Source organism: Tamandua tetradactyla, chromosome 15 (genome assembly GCF_023851605.1).
Source record: "Tamandua tetradactyla isolate mTamTet1 chromosome 15, mTamTet1.pri, whole genome shotgun sequence".
NCBI lineage: Eukaryota > Metazoa > Chordata > Mammalia > Pilosa > Myrmecophagidae > Tamandua > Tamandua tetradactyla.
In genome coordinates this window covers 25,919,995-25,935,118 of record NC_135341.1, presented here as the reverse complement: position 1 = coordinate 25,935,118, position 15,124 = coordinate 25,919,995, and the positions used below count along the sequence as shown (strand labels likewise).

At 39.3% G+C, this 15,124-nt stretch overlaps 1 protein-coding gene across 11 annotated transcripts in view; it reads right to left on the bottom strand.

Moving 5' to 3' along the window:
* The window catches only part of CFAP20DC (CFAP20 domain containing), a 301,331-nt gene that overhangs the window by 208,172 nt on the left and 78,035 nt on the right, over nucleotides 1-15,124 (bottom strand). The window lies entirely within an intron of this gene.

Genomic DNA, 15,124 nt, shown 5'->3' with positions numbered 1-15,124 from the left:
ATTATTTAATAATTTTAATAGATAATGATTATCACATGTAATCTCTCACATTTTCCCCACTGCCTAATCATTTACAGCTGTACAGTGCAGATACATGTGAATGTGGTTGTCCAAAACGTATTTTCCATTTTATATAGGAGGCATCCTTGTGTCTGTGAAATAGTATCTCATTGTGGTTTTGATTTGCATTTTCCTAATGGCTAATGATGTTGAGCATCTTTTCATACACTTATTGTCCATTTGTGTATCTTCTTTCAAGGAATGTTTATTCAAATTCTTTGCCATTTTTAAATTGAATTATCTTTTCTATGTTACACTGTAAAAGTTCTTTTTGTATTTTTTTATTTGATTAGGCCCTTGTATAAGTCAGGGTTCTCTAGAGAAAAAGAACCAACAGGAGATATCTGTAAATATGAGATTTATAAAAGTGTCTCACACAACTGTTGGGACACAAGAGTCAAAAATCTGTAGGAAGGGCTGCGAGACGGGCAATGCCGATGAAGTCGAGATGAATTTTGCAGGAGATGCTTGCTGGATGAAGAAGCAGTGAAAATACTTTTCTCCTTTAAGTGTTTGACAGATTGGATCAAATCCAACTGATGGGCGTCTCTTGTTTGAGGAAGACACACCCTTAGTTGATCTGAGATGCATAATCAGTCACAGATGCAATCAACCGAGTGATGATTTAATAAACCTGGCTTCTGGTTTATCAACCAGCCATCAAATATTCTTGCAGTAATGGTTAGGCCAGTGATTGCCTGACTAAATAACTAGGTACTATCGCCCAGCCAAGCTGAAACCTGAACCCAACCATCACAGTTTACCCCTTGTCAACTTGGCAGCTATACACATCACCTTAAACCATACTTAATCTCTAAATAGCCAACAGAATAACAGATGTACGTTTTGTCTAATAATACTCAACTGTCATGTGTACAACTAGAAACTCACTAAATCTCTCCAGAATATGGTAAAAGTCTTTAAGTGACATTCAATCTTAAACTTGATATCCTATAACTTAAATACTATAATATGAACAATACAACTTATGTCATATGATAAGAAGGAAAAAAGATATTTGCTTCATGTACAAATATAAGCAACTGAACAAAACCGGGGGAAATATTAGTATAGTCACAGTACTTATTTCTGTAACTGGTCATGTGGTCATAGTTCCTATTATATCACTAGCTTCTTCCACTATCCATTCTATATTCCTTTTACCCTCAGCAAGTACTTCAGCTAGCCATGGTTCTTTGCCAGGGAGAGTGACCCAAACCTTCATTCCTGAAGTATCTGTGTCATTGGTAGTCCTGCCTGGATTGGGTTGCTAGTTTCCCACTGACTTTAATCATAGGGCATGACAGTACTAAGAGACGCCCTAAGGGCTCTCCTGTATTCCAGGAAAGCTTTATTTTCAACGTGTGGTTGCAGTCCTATTTCCCCTTGATAGGCAGGATCCCCACCCAGTACAGTATTGCCTGATGATGGAGAGGTTCGAGAAGCCCCAAGTGGCCAGGTGGCAGTCCTAACTTCCAATTCAATGGAATCACTGTTGTGTCTTCTGGTAGGAGCACTCCTTTTGGCACTACGATCTGTAAGACCAGCAGAACTTAAGGTTCCAGGGATAGAGAACAAACATTTTTCCAGTGGATCACTAGGGGTGATAGTGAGTGATGTCACTCCCATTTCTACTACTTGTTTCCTTAACCCATGAATTCTGGCTATGAGAGAAACAGCACCATGGAGTGGATGCTGATTCAGAGCATATACAGCTTCCTGGAAAATAATATCTGAGCCCTGCAAGGTATTGCCACTGAGTTGGCACCAAAATTGGGTCTTCAAAATGCCATTCCACAATTCTATCAACCCAGCTGCCTCTGGATGATGGGGAATATGGTAAGACCAGAGACGTCCATGAGTATGTGCCATTCCTGTGCTTCATTTGCTGTGAAATGGGTTCCTTGATCAGAGGCAATGCTGTATGGAATATGATGATGGTGGATAAGGCATTCTGTAAGTCCATGGATGGTAGTTCTGGTGGAAGCATTGTGGGCAGTGAAGGCAAACCCATAATCGAAGTATGTTTCTAATCCAATTAGAACAAATTATTGCTGCTTCAAAGATGGAAGCAGGCTGACCACCTTGGGGAATGCTGCCATAATGGGGACTGAGTGTGGGTCTCTGTTGCTGACAGACTAGGCACTTGACAGCGGCCCTAGCCAGGTCAGCCTTGGTCAGTAGAAGTCCATGTTGCTGAGCCCATGCATAACTTCCATCCCAACCACCATGATCACTTTGTCAGGAGCCCACTGGGCAAGGCAGGAGTAGCTGGGGAAAGAAGATGACTTGTATCCACAGAAAGGGGATCTTATTCACTTGATTGTTAAAACCTTCCTCTGCTGAAGTCACCCTCTGGTGAGCATTCACAAGGAACACAAATATCTTCATGTTTTTTGCCTACTCAGAAAGGTCAATCCACATAAATCTTTATTCCAGACTTTTGCTCCTTCAAATTCCCTGACTATCCAGCCAAATCATCAGCAACAGCCCATGAGTCAGTATATAAATGCACTTCTGGCCAGCTGTCCTTTCAAGCACACTGAACAGCCAGGTGTATTGTTCAAAGTTCTGCCCACTGGGAGGATTTTTCCTCACCCCTGTACTTCAGGGACATCTGAGAAAGGGGCTGTAGTGCTGCAGCAGTCCACTTTTGGGTGGTACCTGCACATTGTGCAGAACCATCTATGAACCAGGCCCAAGTTTTCTCTTCCACAGTCAACTGACTGTAAGAAACTCCCCATGAAGCCATAGCTTTGGGCTGGGAAAGAGAAGGTAATCTGGCAGGAGTGGGGGCCAAGGACATTTGGGCCACTTCCTCATATAACTTACTTATGCCTTCAGGACCTGCTCGAGCCGTATCTCTTGAACCATTTCCATTTTAGGATGGAGTGCTGCTATGCATGTGTAACTTTATGCCATGGTGGGGTAGACAACACCAAGCTCATGATAGGCAACTCAGGTCTCACAGTAACTTGGTGGCCCATGGTTAAGCATTCAATCTCTACTAAGGCTGAGTAGCAGGCCAAAAGCTGTTTCTCACAAGTTATCTGCAGCAGATGGTAAGACTTTGCTCCCAAATTCTAAGGGTCTGCAACGTGATTCTCCTCTAGGGGCCTGCCAAATACTCCAGACAGCATCTCTATTTGCCACTGACACTTCCAGCACTATAGGCTCTGCTGAATCATAAGGCTCAAGTGGCAGAAGACCTTGCACAGCAGTCTGGACCTGTCAAAAAGCTTCCTATTGTTCTGATCCCCATTCAAAACGAGCAGCTTTACTTGTCACTCAGTAAGTGGGAAGAGTAGCACACCCAAATGAGGAATGTGTTGTCTCCAAAATCCAAACAGGCCAAGTAGGCACTGTGCCTCTTTTTTGGTTGTAGGAGGGGCCAGATGCAACAGCTTATCCTTTACCTTAGAAGGGATATCTTGACATGCCCCACACCACTGGACACCTAAAAAATTCAGGGAGGTGGAAGGCCCCTGTATTTTTGTTACATTAATCTCTCAATCTCCCACCCCTGATAAGCAAATGCCTTATCAATAAGTCTAAAGTAGTTGGTACTTTTTTTTAGTTGGTACTTCTTGCTCATTTGGTTCAATCAACATCATATCATCAATATAATGGACCAGTGTGATGTCTTATAGGAGGGAGATATGACCAAGGTCCCTGCAGAGAAGATGATGACACAGAGCCAGAGAGTTGATATATTCCTGAGGCAAGACAGTGAAGGTATATTGCTGGCCTTGCCAGCTGAAAGCAAACTGTTTCTGGTGGTCCTTACTAACAGCTATTGAGAAAAAAGCATTTGCAAGATCAGTAGCTGCATAGCAGTTACCAGGGGATGTGTTGATTCGTTCAAGCAATGATACCATATCTGGAAAGTAGCTGCAACTGGAGTTTACAATAATTCACTGTCATCCTCCAAGACCTATTTGTTTTCCACACAGGCTAAACAGTAGAATTGAAAGGGGATGTGGTCATAATCATGACCTCTGTATCCTTCAAGTCCTTAAGTGTGGCATTAATCTCTGCAATCCCTCCAGGTATCTAGTATTGCTTTTGATTTACTATTTTGCTGGGTAGGGGAAGTTCCAGGGGCTTCCATTTGTCCTTTCTTACCATAATAACCTTGACTCCTTGAGTCAGGGAACCAATGTTCCCAGAAACCAATGTGGATTCTGTCAGTTGCTGAGTATGTCTAGTCCAATTATGCATTCCCGAACTAGGGGAATAACTACAGAATGGATCTGGTGACCCAATGGACCCATTTTTAGATGGATCTGAGCTAAAACCATTGACCTCCTGACCTCTATAAGCCCCTATCCTGACTGGTGAACCTGAGTGACATTTTGGGTCTTCTGTAATTAGTGTCACTTCTGAACCAGTGTGTAGTAATTCACAAAATATATGACCATTTCCTTTTTCCCATTGTACTCTTACCCTTCTAAAAGGCAATAGGTCTCTTTGGGGAAGCCTGGGAGGAAGGTTAACAGTGTAAAACTGGGCAATGTAACAGGGTCCTTTGCTAAGGTTACCCAGCCTTCCCCTCATTCAAAGGACTCTGGGTCTGTAAACTCTCAAGTATGGTGCTCTAGTTTGAAAGCTGCTGGAATGCGAGATACCAACAACAGAGTAGCTTTTTAAAAAGGGGAATTTATTAGGTTGCAAGTTTACGGTTCTAAAGCCGTGAAAATGTCCAAATTAAGGCACCAGTAAGAAGTTACCTTCTTCACTCAAGAAAGGCTGATGAAGTTAGGGTTTCTCTTGCTTAGCTGGGAGGGCACATAACAAGATCTGCTAACTTTCTCTTCAACGGCTTTCCCAAGGCTCTATTCAGTTGGCTCTGTTGGTTCTGGTGGTTCTTGTGGCTCTAAAGCTTTTTCCAAAATGGTTCCCTCTTAAAGGACTCTAGTAAGCAACTCCACTTTGAAGGGTGGAGACACATCTCTAATGTAACCATCTAATCAAAAGTTATCACCCACAATTGGGTGGGTCACATCTCCATAGAAACAATCAAAAAGCTCCTACCCAGCAATACTGAATGAAGATTAAAGAATTTAGCTTTTCTGGGGTATACAACAGATTTACGATGGAACATATGGGAACTGACTAAGGGGGCATGACTCTGTTTTTTTGTAATTCAAGTTGGACATCTGTTCATTTGACCTAGAACTCTTCTGCTTTTACAGCTCAAACAGGAATTTAGTAGACTGCCCATCTATTTTACTTCTAGGTACCCTATGATTGACTAGCCAATGCTTAAGTCTCTGTGAGTCAGATTATTTTGACTGCTGCTTTGAGTGTGCTCTCCATTATGGTGGACACACCCATCTTGTCTATGGCGATCAACTATTGCCACGTGGCTTCTGCCAACTCGGGATCTGATCATCTCCACTTTGTTTAAGGATTCTAGCTCAGGGACAGCAATCCCCACATTAATATCTGACCTATAGAGAGGGGTGACTTTAGAGCTCTTCACAAAAGATGGAGTCAGTTTCACAAATTCATTCCTCACCAGCTCTGGTAAATGGTGTGTTCTATGGACATTCCTGGGGTGTGTAAGCCTGTCTTCTATCATAAACGCACTCTCATATTTGAATCTCTCCAAGCCTCTGTATCCCCTCATCTACATTATACCAGGGCAATTCTCGCATTCCAACCTCTGGTAATGTTGGCCAAATTTTGATCTGTGTTTCAGTCAACCACCCAAACAATTAAATACACTTTCTAACCCCTTGAACTACAACATTGAATGCAGAATCTCTGCTTAATGGACACTTATCAATAAATGCAGCTTGATCCAACTTTATATTCCTTCCACCATTATCTCACACCCTTCATATCCATTCCCATACATATTTCCCTGATTTCTGTCTATATAAATTGAAAAACTCATGCAGTTCTTTTCGAGTATAGTGTACTTCCTCATGAGTCACACTTTGTACCTCACATTTTGGGGCCTATTGGGACTTAAGTCTACAGTTATAGGTCTTGAAGAAACAAGGGGTGGTGGGGGTGGGTCATGAAAAGAATTAGAAGTGTCTTTCAAGCCAATTACTTCAGGGCATTCCATTGTAGTTTCATCTAGTGAAACAGGATTAATCGCTCCAAATAGAAGAATGAGGGCCTTTCTGCTGGGGAGGTAGTTACAGGTTTAGCAGATACTGAAGGGTTAATATCTTTAGGTGGAGGCTGGATGGCAGACTCCTCAGAGTGGGCAGGAGGCTGGGAAGCTGTTTCCTCAAGGCAGGCTGGAGGTCAGGTAGCTGTCTCCTCAGGGCAAGCCATAAGTGGGGTGGCTGTTTCCTCAGGACAGACTATTACAAGTCTATCTAGCAAATACTCAGCAGATCCAGGGTGTCATGTCCCCACTGCCATCATTATCAACCCATATGTCCCCACCCCAAGTTTGAGGATCTCATTCGTTTCCAATCAAAACCCTTACTTTAATAGCAGACACTCTGCAACGTTGAGATTTTAGTTTATGTTGTAAATCTGCCACTCGAACAATGAGGCTCTGGGTCTGGTTTTCAGAGATTTCAAGTCTGTAACCACAGGAAATAAAATTTTCTTTCAGGGTACACAGAGAACTTTTACATCTTTCATACGGTGTTTAAGTAGTAAATTTGAAGCATTCAGCTCATCCCTTACCGTAATAATTATACCCAGCATATCTAAGAACATCTAGCCAACATCATTACACCTCTTAACTCCACAAAACTCCACTAAGATATCAAAACACTCTCACCCAGAGCCTTGCCTCATATAAATATACAATTAGCAGAATCAAATGTTGAAAGTTTGCACATCTCCATTGCCAACTCATGCCATGGACTGTCAGTGCCATCTTGATTACTGAAAAGAGTCATTAGTGCCTTTGAGTCCATTCAGAGTAAAAAACAATTGCAAAAATCCTTTTTGTGGCACAGGCAGGCTCTGGGAATCAAACTTAGGTCTCTGGCATGACAGCTGAGAATTCTGCTACTGGGCCACTGCTGCATTGCCCAAAATTCCATTTTTAAGATTCGGATTCTCAAGAACCCCTCCTGGTACCAAGCTGCATTTGTCAGTGCTCTTTAGAGAAACAAACAACAAGAGATATCTATAAAGATGAGATTTATGGAAGTGTCTCAGGCAACTGTGGTGACCCAAGAGTCCAAAATCCAGAGGGCAGGCTGCAAGGCTGGCAACACCAATGAAGGGTCTAGACAAACTCTACAGGAGAGCCTTGCTGGCTGAAGAAGCAGTGAAAATACTCTTTTCTCCCTTAAAAGTCTTTGACAGATCAGATAAACTCCAGATGATGGGATTATCTTGTTTGTGGAAGACACCCCCTTAGTTGATGGTGGATGCTATTGGTAACAGATGCAATCAATTGACTGATGATTTAATAAACTAGCCTTCTGGTTTATCAACCATCCTTGCAGTAATGGTTAGGCCAGTGCTTGCCTGACCAGACAACTGGAATCACCTAGCCAAACTGACACCTGAACCCAACCATCACAGCCCTTATCCAATATATGGTCTGAAATTATTTTTTCTCATTCCATAGGTTGTCCTTTTACTTTCTTGATACTTTCCTTGATGCATGAAAGTTTTTAATTTTGATGGAATCAAATTTATTTATTGTCTCTTTTGTTGGTATCATATCTAAAACTCCATTGCCAAATTCCAGGTCATGAAGATTTTCCCCTATGTTATTTTCTAAGACTTTTATTGTTTAGCTCTTATATATTTAGAAACATGGATATCCAGCACCATTTAATGAAGAGACTATTCTTTACCCAATGCATATACTTAACAACATTGTTGAAAATCAATTGACCACACAAGTTTGGGACTATTTCTAGACTTTCAATGTTTCAATGATCTGCCTAGTTTTATGCCAATACCACACTGTTTTGATTACTGAAACTTTGCAGTACCATTTAAAATCAGGAAGTGAGTCCTCCAAATTTGTCATTCTTTTTCAAAATTGTTTTGGCTATCCAGACCCCTTTTCACTTCCATATAAATTTGAGAATCAGTTTTCCCATTTATGCAAAAAAAAAAAAAAAAAAAAAAGACTGTTGGAAGTTTGATAAGGATTCCATCGAATTTGCATGGGTAATACTGACATATTAACAATATTAAATCTTTCCATCTATGTAACATGGGAAATCCTGCCCTTTACTCAGTTCTTTAATTTCTTTCCACAGTATTTTGGAGTTTTCATTGTACAGTCTTTGTATCCGTGGTTAAATTTATATCTATATTTTTAATTTTTTTAGGTGTTATTGTAAATAGAATTGTTTCCTTAATTTCCTCTTTGGATCATTCATTGCAAATGTACAGAAACACAATTTACTTTTTGCGTATTGATTTTTGTATCCTGCTAATTTGCTGAACTTGTTTATTTGCTCTAATAATTTTCTTGGGAATTCCTCTGGATTTTACATATAATATCCTATCACCTGCAAACAGAAATGGCTTCACTTCTTCCTTTCCAATTTGGATACCTTTTATTTCTTTTTTCTTGCCAAATTGCTCACGCTTCTTAAAAAAATATTGAGAAATATCCACACACCTACAGTCTAAACATATTATACAATCATTGGCTCACAATATCATTCCACAGTTGTGTATTCTGCATCATGATCAATTTTAGAACATTTGCATCACTCCAGAAAAAAAAATATAAAGAATAAAAAAGAACTCATACATCTCAAACGCCTTCTTTCCCTCTCATTGACCCACTGTATTTCATTCTACCCCAATTTTATCCTTTATCTCCCCTATTATTTATTTTTTTTATCTTTATTTATTTATTTTTAAACTCATCTGTCCATACCCTGGAAAAAAGGAGCATCAGACACAAAGTTTTCACAATCACACAGTCACACTGTAAAACCTCTATCAGTATATGGCCTTCTTCAATAACTAAGGCTACTGGAACATAGCTCAACAGTTTTAGGTACTTCCCTCTAATTACACTAATATACCATAAACTAAAAAGGGATATTTATATAATGCATAAGAATAACCTCCAGGATAACCTCTAGACTGTTTGAAATCTCTCAGCCACTGAGTCTTTGTCTCATTTCTCTCTTCCCTCTTTTGATCAAGAAGCCTTTCTCATTCCCATGATGTCGGATTCCTGGGAGTCAGGTCCCATGTTGCCAGGAAGATATACACGGAAGTCATGTCCCACATAGGAGGGAGGACAGTGAGTTCACCTGCTAAGGTGGCTTTGAGAGAGAGCCCACAGGAGCAACAGGAGGTTCTCTGGGGGTGACTTAGGCATAATTATCAGTAGGCTTAGCCTATCCTTTGCAAGAATAAGTGTCATAGGGGTGACCCCCAAGATTGAGGGTTCAGCCTATTAAATCTGTGGTCTCCACTGCTTGTGAGAATGTCAGGAATTCCCCAGATGGGTAATTTTAATATTTCCTCCTTCCTCCACAGTCCCCCGGGGAGACTTCCTAATTGCTCACTTTTTAAAGAAGCTGACAGTAAATGGCCCTTCAATGAAAATTTGATCATATCCAACAAGGAGGAAAGTCTCTCAAAAGTCTTGAATAGTCCCAACATTTGCTCTTTGAAATTTAATCTCCCTTTGAAATTTAATCTCCTTCTCACCCTTGCTCTTCTGAATGTATCACTATAGCTATAGAAGATTTGACTCCTTTAGATAATACATACTTTATCTTATTCCATTTGTACATGAAAATCTCATGCATTTTTAAAAGGAAAAGCACCTCCCAAGTACACAAATATATATATTTACATACATGCTCATTACAACACTCTAACAGCAAAATAAACAAATATACAAATAGGGACGAAAATTTGCAGGTTCAGCATAAGGGTCTAGAAAAATATATTATGGTATATCCATACAATGCATACACTATGGCAGCTATCAAAAAGAATGCAAAAGATTAATATAAGATAATATGGAAAGATTTTCAAGACAAACTAATTGTCAAAGTGTATGAATGGTAAAATTCTATTTGTGGAAATAAAAAAGGAAAGTAATAACATACACATATACACACACAATTAATCTCTGGTGGTACTCACAAAAGAAACTATTAAAAATGGTTTCCAAACTATTACCTTTGGAAGAATGATTCCAAAATGATAGGTCAGAAGATTTCCTCTCTGTGTCCTTTGGTACCATTCAATTTCTTACTATGGGCATGGATTATTTAACTATGTAATGAAGTTTAAAAATGGAATTTTTAGTCCCATGAGAACAAAGCAATGATTATATCCATCACTGGCTATGTAACTAGTTATTCATTGGAAACAAAAGAAATATTCAACAGAACATATACGGTTTTTTAATGAATTTTTTAAAAAAAGATTCTTTATATCTAGGTATTTCAAAAAAGATATTATGCAACATTTTGCAGGTATCACAAGGGAATTGTACCTAGGATCTTCTCTTAAGCCCATACACATATGATGGAATCAATAGTGTATCCTTTGAGGAAAAAAATAGCACAACAATTTACTTATAGTGATTTATCGAGTGCTTAGTTCAATACATGTGGACACTTTGTCAATAACATTCTAATGGATGCCATAGATGACAGTTCAATGCTATAATATACAAGCTAGACGGCTGTATAATAAAATTTATAGGTCCCTGGTGTCAGTGGATGATCATTGGAAGAGGACCTAAAAAAACACAACAAGAAATGTCCCACTGCAGGGCCTGATTGTTTTGAAGTAAAATGCAAACAAATTTGGTTATTAAGGACTGCATTAGTAGAAACATACTGGTGCCAAGTTTAAAAATTGTTTTTTAAAATTCTAGTAAATGAAAGGTGAAATGAAACAGCTCCCTTTCATTTGAATTAGGTGGGGGCTTATCAACATAAACACGTTTCCTAATTAAGTTAGACAATATTCAGAATTCACCATCTGAGTATAATCTTGTTAGTTAGAAATAAGAGCTTGAGATGGGGAGGTAAGGTAACTCATTCAGTTCAAAGGGAAATTCACAAGTTTCCAGCACAAGGCTAAAGTGTCTACATGAGCTATATCTGTGCCAGTGTACAAAGTATAAATAAGGGAATATTCCTGGAGGGCATATAACTATTGCCCCTTTCAAAATACATTTAATTAGATATCAAGCTTATTTTATAGGAAGAAGTATGATACATAGCATTTTCCTAATTAATTTCTGAAGCATCCCTTATTTTTCTTAAAGCTGGATTTATATATTATTTAAATAATAATCTTGGAAGAATTAAGGTCCTAGGTACTTTTAAGTGTTGGGAGCTCCTGGATTTTCTTCTCTTTTTTTTTTTTTTTTAAGCATTCTATTCCTTGCAGACTGAGTCCACCCATGATTTTAAATGTTGACAACTCATCTAACTCTCCAGTCCTGACTCATTCCCTGAACTCCAAATTGCTTACTTAAAGCTTTTATTGGATATTTCATAATGAAACTTGTCAAAAAAAAACTCTTAATTCCTCACCCTCACCACTCCCCAGTGCAAACCAGAAAGCTATCCAGGAACAATCTATCTAGCAAATGCCTGCTACATAGGAGGTACACAAAAATACTAGCTGATTGAATGTTGGTCATATTATATAGTAAAATCATAAGACTGTGCCTAAAGACAATGGATTTAAAGAAACATCTGCGTGAATTCTACTCTGCGACAAGATTTAAGAAAATTTACTTAATCTCTGTATTTCTAAATGACATGGTGTTCTAGTTTGCTAGCTGCTGGAATGCAATACACCAGAAACGGAATGGCTTTTAAAAGGAGGAATTTAATGAGTTGCTTGTTTACAGTTCTAAGGCTGAGAAAATGTCCCAATTAAAACAAGTCTATAGACATGTCCAATTTAAGGCATCCAGGGAAAGATACCTTGGTTCAAGAAGGCTGACGACGTTCAACGTTTCTCTCTCAGCTGGAAGGGCACATGGCGAATATGGCAGCATCTGCTGGCTTTCTCGTGGCTCTACCAAAAAGGGACTCTTTCCAAAATGTTTCCTCTTTTAAAGGATTCCAGCAAGCAACTTCACCTTCAGTGGGTGGAGACACACCTCCATGGAAATCATCTAATCAAAAGTTACCACCCCCAATTGGGTGGGTCACATCTTCATGGAAATAATCAAAATGCTCCCACCCAGCAATATTGAATGAGGATCAAAGGGCATGGCTTTTCTGGGGTCCACTACAGATTCAGACCAGCACACATGGTTTTAGCTAAGAATGAAAATGAAGAGTCTTCATGTAAAGTAAAAGCCTGCATTGATAGATACTTCATTCCTTGTTTATTCAAAAGGAGCATATCTATTGATGCACTAAAAGAGAATAACTGAATCATTTAAAAGAAAGGTTTTTGTTCATCTGTCTTACTTTTGTTTCTATAGCAATAGCATAAAATCACCTGTTTTGGACTGTAATGCTCTAGAATATGCCACTTTAGTATCTTTTTTTTTTTTAATTGAAGAAAGGGAACAAAGGAATGGAGAGTAGCTTGGAGTGTAGTAACATCTGGCTGTAGATAACATTTTTTAGAGATGATAAGATGACAATTGCAAAGCACATTCTACAGTAGTGTTAACACTTCCACATGATTTATATTTAAATATGCAAGTACTTCTCTTACCACTTCTGAAAGAGGAGCATAGCATTTTAGCTTTCATTATGAATGACAAGAGCCTATTTACTTTTGCTGAAGCAGTCTATAAAAACCAACCTTTGGCTTCACTTACACACGATGTTACTTTTAAAGGCAACTGTGTTTTAACGGGTGCTCTCCACATGAGATTCATTCAACAAGGTGCATCTCAATATCTAAGAGTTAACAAAGAGTAAAACTAATTTAGAGAATTGGCAGGAGTGGGAACGCCAAGAAATACCCTATTACAGAAGGAGGTTGTGCCAGTTTGAATCTATTATATACCTCAGAAAAGCCATGTTTTAATCCTGATCAATCTTGTGGAAGCAACCATTTTATTTAATCCTGATTCAATACTGTAGGGTGGACACTTTTGATTAGGTTATCCCCATGGAGATGTGACGCATCCAATTGTGGGTGTGAACTTTTGATTAAATGGAGATGTGACTCCACCCCTTACAGGTGGGTCTTGATTAGTTTATTGGAGTCCTTTAGAAGAGGAAACATTTTGGAGAGAGCGGAACAGAGCAGGGTTGATGTAGACATTTGGAGATGGAGACAAATATCTAGGGTGTAAGCAAGGACTCATGGAATTAGTCAGAACCTGAAGAGAAGAAATCTCTGGTGCCGGGAGATGCTAAGATAAGAGATGAAACCCAGAGTTTCGTCCCGGAACAGCAAGTGAATGCCCACAGACGCTGAGAGAGGACACTACTGGCATCAGAAGGTGGAAGCAACGAAACCAGGAACAAGGATTAACAGATGACAGCCATCTGCCTTCCCAGATCACCCTTTCTCGAGCCAAGGTATCTTTGCCTGGATGCCTTAGTTAGGACATATTTATGGCCTTAGAATTGCAAACTTGTAACTTATTAAATTCCCTTTATAAAAGCTGTTCCATTTCGGTATATCACATTCTGGCAGCTTAACAAACTAAAACAGAGGCAAAAATGGAGGTAATGTTAGGTGAGGAAACAGCAGAGGAAGATGAAGAAAAAATGGAGAACTTAAAAGTGGATAAGAGAGAATACTGCTAAGACACTGGGCTGCTGGTAGCAACGCTGATCACATCAATATTCTTGCTAAAAGAGATAGAGGAGGAGCACTGGCTGAGGAAAACAGTACATGTTATTAAGAATGTTATTGTCATCACCTGGAATATTGAAAAAGTGACTGGAGGGAGCACAGGCTACGTAGGCAGGTGGACTTAGTTTTAAATGCTGGCCCTATAATTTCCTATTTGTGAAACTTGAGCAAGTAACTAATTGTCCGTGCATCAGTTTCTTAATTTGTAAAATGGGGCCAATACCTAACTTGCAAGGTTACTGTGAAAACAGGAGGATAGCTCTTCAATATCATTTGGTCTTATGCTGAACCAAAACCAGTGCTACCCTTCCTTTGATACTTAAACTGGACCAGACACCTGGGTGGATGTGTGAAGGCCTGTAATCAAAATTAAGGAAGACAGAGCGGTGGAAGCAAATGTTTTTCATGAGCAACCTAATAATGAAATACAGAGTAACTGTAGAAGGAGGAGATCAACCACCTTAGTAAATGCTAAGGAAAACCAGGAATCTATACTGTGCTTGTAACTGGTGTACTTGAAAGGCAAATATTGGCCTTTGCAGGTATCCTGTGACTCACAATCAATGCTCCCTGAAAATACACATTTATTGAGGGTTTATCATGTGATAAGACTGTGGAGATATAAAAATTCTAGATATAGTCTATTCCTTATAAAGTTTTATAGCTTCCTGACAGATATTAAGGACATAAAAACAAAAAAGGGAAATGGCATGAAAGGAGGTAGCAGATTTGAAAACTAGTGGAGGCAACAGGAAACTTGCCAAGAAGAATGGTTTTCTTTCCTTTAGTCTCTCCCCACTTTACTCTGGTGCCAAGGGCAGCTAGAAATCTGGTGAACCTGAAAGGAGGGTGGGAAGGTGGATGCAAGGAGAGAATAGTAACCTTTTACTAAAGTATAATTTTGCAATAGGGCCCACTCCCCTATTCTCTAAGGACAGGTGAAGAATTAATGAGATTCAAGAGGAAAGCAGGCTAGAGAGCTCTTTGCACTTTAGTGAAAGGCCACACAGCTCTTTGTTCTAGGGTGGAGTAGGGAGAGACAAAAAAGAAAAAGAGAGAGAGAGAGAAGCATGAGGCAGTTTTTTTAGGACCCTTGCACCTAACTTTTTACCCTTCTTTCAGTTTCTCAATGATCTTATGACAGTTTCTGGCTTCCCGATTCCCCTGCATTCTGGTATCTTCTCCATCTTCTTTTCAAGCATCAGAAGTCAAAGGCTCCTCCCTGTTCCTATTTTCTCAAGTTGCAGGTCTCAACCAACAGCAATCTAATTGACTCATGGTTGACAGTTCCCCAAATGTATGAGTGCTAATCCAGAAAAGTCTTACTTGGTTAATTAAAACA